This window comes from Balaenoptera musculus, chromosome 4, assembly GCF_009873245.2.
Source record: "Balaenoptera musculus isolate JJ_BM4_2016_0621 chromosome 4, mBalMus1.pri.v3, whole genome shotgun sequence".
NCBI classification, from domain to species: Eukaryota; Metazoa; Chordata; class Mammalia; order Artiodactyla; family Balaenopteridae; genus Balaenoptera; species Balaenoptera musculus.
Window position 1 is genome coordinate 600888 of NC_045788.1, and position 6000 is coordinate 606887.

Consider the following 6000-nt stretch of genomic DNA (forward strand, 5'->3'; position numbering starts at 1 on the left):
GAGAGAGAAGGGTTAAAGGAGGCGCTTCCAGGCCTTTGACAGCCCGGGGTGTCCCCCGCCAGCATCAGAGGATCCCAGGGACCGCCCTTGCCTCGCCACAGCAGTCTAGGCCCCCTTCCACATTGCCGGGGTGCAAAGGAGGAAAGCGCCTCGCCTTTCCGCATCCGCCAAAGCGTCTGCAACAACCAGAGGATCTACCTGGGGGGCTGAGAGGTGGGCAGACGCACCTCTGCCTGGGGCCCCGGGTCTGGGAGCCGGGCCTCCCCTCACCCGATGCCCACACTCCTTAGCCCAGCGCCCTGCGTTTCGCCGCACGCCCTCCAGTGCCGCGCCTCCGAGCCTCCCGGGCGTCTGGGGCTCCCCGGGTCCCTCGCTCCGCCCAGGTGCGAGGTGGGGAGGGGCGGGAGAGGGGGCGGGGGCTCCCACTGCAGCCTCCGCCCCCTGCGCTGTCCTCCAACCAGTTGGGACCGAGGTCTACTCGCCAGGCGCTGGGACTCTCCCCAACCCAGCACCCAAGCCTGCCGCCGGAGTACCGGAATCCCCTTCCCACCCTGCGGCCGTGGAAACATCCCTAACTCCCCGGCGCGGGGCAGGGAGGGTGGGCGTGGGGAGTGGAAGGGTGTGGAAGCCGGTGTCGGAGAAAGGAGGGGACACGGGGGTCCTCTTCGAGCAGGGAAAAGCTCCCCTGGTCCCTGATCTGACCACTCAGTCACCGCCCAAGACGCCAACGTACACAGAATCGGGAGGTCTGTTTCTCCCGGGGAGAAAGGTCGCCCCATCCCAGGCACCCAGAAGCCTGCCTTCCCAAGGCCGCCGGGGCCCGGCATTCCAGGGCTCGGGTCTGCCCCTCTGCGTTTCTCAGGTATCAACCCTTCCGCCATCTGTCTGTACGCACCCGGCCCCCCGCCCCCCACCAGGCTCAAATTCCTTTTCCTCCACGTCTGAAGGCGGCCCGGGGCCGGCCCCTCGCCCCCTTTAGCGGAGCCTTTTGGTCCCACCCTCAACCAGATCCGTCCCCATCCTCAGCTTCCTCCTCCGCCTCACCAGCACCCTGTCCCTCCCCTAACCACTTACTTCACCCACCCGCAGCTGCACTTGCCTTCCCACGGCGCACAGCCTCGAGCCACTCCAGGGGGTTCATTCCCGAGCTGGAGGTGGCAAATGGAAGAGCGGGCCGACTCCCGCCGCGCCGGACGGAGCCCCAGGGGCGGGGGCAGCCTCCCCCCACGTCCCACCTATATACCACCTCTCCATCTCCGCTCCCTCTCAACCCCTACAGGCAAGATCAGCCCCGCTGGGTCCCAAACCCTCGCCTCTCTAGCGGGAGCTGCAGGGAGCGAAAAGTCGACTGGCAAGAACGCACGGAGAAAACAGGCAGATGCCTAGGGCGAGGGGAGGTTCGGGGTGGGGTGGGGGGGAGGAGTGGGGGAAGGGCGCAAGCGAGAACTGGACACGCAACTTGCACCGCACTGGCTGAGCACCACGCAGGGAGGGGGCACAAAAGTTTGCAGACTGTTGCACTGCAGCCAGCGGCACGCGAGCAAAGAGGGTAGACCACCCACCCCCGCCCCCAACTCCCCAGGAGGGGATCTCTCCAAGGACCTGCGCCAGGGAACCGGGGGCGGGGTGGGGGGGTGGTTGGACAAGACTCAGAAATGGGGTGATAGTTGTCCTCTACCGGTGCCGGGAGGGATGGCCTAGGCGCCCGGGCCGAGGGGACGATGCCGCGCTTTGCGAAAAGCAACAGGCGGCTGCACCTTACCTTGCGCCGGTCCGCGGCCGGGGTGGTTGCTCCATCCTCGCAGCGCAGGGAGCACTGCCAGACCCGTAGCAGCCGCCGTCCCCACCCGACTGCCAGCGGGGCTGCCGGCCTCGGACCCGGCCGGCCGGGTGGGCTGGTTCTCCCGCGGCGGCTGCGGCGTTGGTGCGCGGGACGCGGGCGGTGCGTGGCTGGGCCGCTGTCCGCCGGCGCCTCCGCCGAGAGAGGGTGCGGCCCCGGGCGGCCGCGCCGGGAGGCACCGCTGGGCTCCCGCCGCTGCGGCGGCCGCTGCAGACCCTGCGCCGGGCCCGGAGCCTCGCCGGAGGAGGAGACAAAGCCGGGAGGGGGCGAAGCGCCGCTCGCCCAGAAACGCTCGGCTCAGTCGCTAGAGGGGAATCGCCTCCAGACCCGGGCCGGGGAGGAGGGAGGAGGGGACTGCAAGAGCTGCAGGGGACGAACGTGACCGCCGGAGCCAGCCTCGGCGGCGCGGGCGCCGCTCTCCCGCCTCGCGGGCGGTGGTCCGGGATGGAGAGAGAGGGCGGGGGCTGGGCGATTGCTGCGGGGGGAGGGAGCTGAGGTGGGAGTGTTCGCTCGGCCCGCCGCCTTCGCCGCCCTCCCTCCCCCCCCCCGCCCCCCCCCCCCCCCCAGGCAGAGCTCCACTCTCAGGGTACTCCGGGCCGATGCTTTCTCCTGCTTTTCTAACTCTGGAGATCGGAGATGAACCGAGCTGGCAGAGGGAGCGTAACGTGCTGATGGGGGGATGGTCCTCTAACGAGGGAAAAGGCTGATGCATGAAATCCTTTGGACAAACCATTGCTTACTGGGTGTTAAGTATTGCACTGGGCGATTTTGCGGTAGGGTGAAAAAAGTGGGATACCCCTGCCCCGAAGACTACAAGATCAGACCCCGGAATGGTCCCCTGCAGCTCCTGAAGCCCAAAGTTTTGGGACTGAGTCCTGGACCCTGAGCCCTACCCCCAACCAGTCCAGTTTCCCAAAGCAGAGGAGGTGTGAGAAATTTCAATTTTTCCTTCCTCTTCCAGGATGACTTTGAACGTGCAGCCGAAATGGAGTCTATATGTCCCCGAAGAAAGTGTGTGTAAGATTAAAGCAAATTATTGGTTTTCATAATGTTATTGTTTCATGATTTCAATTCTTTATCAGATCTACACCAAAAGAAGAAAAAAAAAAAAAAAAGGTCCAGAGGACCCGGCCTTGCCACGGTCTACAGATACCACCTTCTTTTCCACCCCTATCCTCATCCCCTCACCAGGTAGAATTAATCTTTCCCTTCTCTTTGCTGTCACAGTTGTATTTGCCAATCATTTGCAGAATTTACATATTTATAGATTTGTTATAGATTTCTATTGCTTCACTGACCTGTATTATTATTATTTTTTTCCACTGCAACATCCAGCAATGTTTTGTATCTAATGGGTAACGTACTCAAGGAAAGCTTAACCAGCGGAAGGTCACTTTCTCTTTCAGCTAAATCCCAGTGGCCCTAAAATTAAAGGGGCTCAGCGATGAAATTTTTCAGAGTTTGGGTGGAAGAGAAGACACAAAAAGTTAAACTCACAGCCCCTATGACCTAGAAATGTAACACTATTTAATTCATTTTTGTTTCTAAACAATCTTCCCACTGACCACCCCACCTCTGTTTGTGGAATTTCCAAAGGCAAAGAAAACCAAGCTGTTGCACAACTGCATACTGGCAAGTGGTATATACTCAGCTGCCAAAACCTAGAGCAAACCCATTCCAGGTGGAGAAGGACCAGAAAATCTTTATCATTTTGTAACCTGTGTCAAGTATGTTGGAATCCTGCCAAGATTTCCTCATTTTTTTCCCTATGAGTCTCTCTTATTCTGGATGCATTTTTGAACTGTTAGAGCAGTATTTCATTGCTGACTGTTTGTGCTTTGTGGTTTAGGGATATTTTAAATCATTCTTTGTTTTCTGTCTCCACTTTCTATGAATTATAGGACAGATACCCCAGATCAGGTACGCACTGTGAAAAAGGTCCATAATGTGTAGGAGATTAGAAAAAAGAAAAAAGAAAAAAGACTCCTAAGATATTTTTATTTCTAAGATGATACTGAGATTGGAAAGGTTGTAGTTTTGTTTATTTGGGTTTTTTTGTTTTGTTTTAAATGAATTCACAGATAAATAAATGGCAGGTGTGTAATTTGGTATAGTTTTTCTGAAGGGAAATTTTACTATTGAAAGCATAAAATGTTTGTATGTCATTGTCCCGATGACTCTATTTCTAGAAATTCATCCTCAGGAAGTAATTAAGGATGTACAACAAGATTTATCTACAAGGGTATTTATTGCCGTTGTTTATATCGATACTAGTAGAAAATTAAAAACAAACAAAACCAAACTCAAATGTCTTAACGAGAGAGAAATGGTGAAATATTTTGAAGAACTATAAATGGAGTATTAGTCAGACATTCAACTGTTGTTGTAGTGGATAGGTGAATAGTGTCAGGAATGATGGTTATAATACAATTTTAATTGAAAAAATCAGATGCAGGGATGAGAGAATAGTGAAAATTAAAATCTGGAATGGACAGATCTCGGTTTAGAGTCAGACATTTCAACGTGCCAGCTGTGACCGTGACCTCCAATAATTGGGTTGACGTTATTTATCTCATAGTGTTGTGCTTTAAATGAAATAGTATTTATGAAGAACTTAGTGCAGTGCCTAGGGCATAGTAAAATCTCCATATGTTTTTCTTTGGCAATCGTTAAATGTTTAAAAATGAGTTTAAAGTATAATACATTTTTTATTACATCTATATGTATTTAGACTCCCATCTAGAGTAATACGCACTCCAGTATTAAGAGGGATAAACTGTGTTTATCCCTGTTAATACTGGGATTATGGGTTTCTTTGTAAAAATGTATGTAGTAATCAGAAGCAGTGGAATTAGTTTTCTCTTAATTAAAACAAACAATTTCTAACTATTGACACAGGAAATCTCTAGACGAGGATGCTTTCTGCTCTCCTCGATTCATGTAATCAACAAGACTTGCTGACTCTTGGTATCGCCCATGCTATAAAAAGAATAAATGACAGGGCATGGAGTTTGTCACCTTCCATATAAACTTAGATTTGTTTTGTAGCAACTAGGAGTCAAGTCCCAGCTCAGCAAAATATCCTGCTTAATATGAAGAGCTGGCCGATTGCTGCCCCTGCCTTATCTTGAGAGCCAATAAAAAAAAGCAGAGGCGAGAGAAGGGATGAGAAGCTATATTCGTAACCTGTGATTAGCGAATCAGAGAAGAAAGCCTGGCACTGAAGGGCCATGAGAGTCTGTGACCTTCACATCTACAATAGTGGGCCCTCTGGGTCGGAGGTGGAGCTTTCGTAAAACGTGCCTGTGTATATTACGAATGTTACAGAAGTACAGAGGCAAACATCATTTACTGGTGTTTTCAGTTTAACTCGTTTTAGAAATAGGGGTCAATTGTTTTAGAAGCAATATGTTTCAGTAATTTTGCGTGTCAAGGAAATTCCTTGAATTTTGAATCGTCTCCCTCTGAAACTCTCCGCAGAAATGGAAATGCATTTCTCTGAGCCCTTGAGTTGAATTTCTGAAATCTGAATAGTTGGGGTGTCTAAAACCCTGCTGTCCAAGGGATGAACGGGATCAAGGCAAAAAGGTGTTACTGTCATGAGTCTTTTGTGGAAGGTGTTCCCGTTAACCGTTCTTTATAAGGAACCACCCTAGAACTTCTTGGCTTAAAATAACAATCCTTCATTATCCTGAATCTGGAATTTGGACGAGGCTCTCGGGAAGGCAGGCTCATTTCCGCGGGCTCTGGGTCAGCTGAGGGTCACTGAACTCAGAGCTGGAAGTTTCAGTACCTCCCGAATGGCTCACTCTCGTGCCTGGAAGCCTGCACTGCACTCTCGACATCCGGCAGGAGCTGAGGGCCGTGTCCTCACGTTCCTTCCACGTTGACCCCTCTGTGTGCATCTCTCCACAGTTTCTCATAGATTTGCTCACTTCGCGGCAGTTTGGTTCACAAAGAGAGCGTAGGCATCAGAACTTCCACGGGTAATGAACATCTGATATGTTAAGAAACGCCCATTATACAAACCATCCAGTCTTCACACGATACTATAAGTTTTCATCCAGAACTCACCAGGCAAACCGATCATTTGAAAGATTTAGGCAAATGGATCCATTTTTCTTCCACGTATTGAGATTATTTCGTTAAGAATGGGAGGA

At 52.3% G+C, this 6000-nt stretch overlaps 1 protein-coding gene across 4 annotated transcripts in view; it reads right to left on the minus strand.

Moving 5' to 3' along the window:
* LRRC3B (leucine rich repeat containing 3B) overlaps positions 1 to 2371 on the minus strand; it is a 97537-nt gene extending 95166 nt beyond the window's left edge. For 3 of the 4 annotated variants that reach the window (XM_036849501.1, XM_036849502.1, XM_036849498.1), the window contains exon 1: positions 1763 to 2368. The gene's annotated coding sequence lies outside the window, so the exon portion shown is untranslated. Of the gene's footprint in view, positions 1 to 1762 lie in introns of all 4 variants that reach the window. The other variant, XR_005019625.1, reaches the window with a different exon arrangement.
* Between the last annotated feature and the right edge of the window lie 3629 nt (positions 2372 to 6000).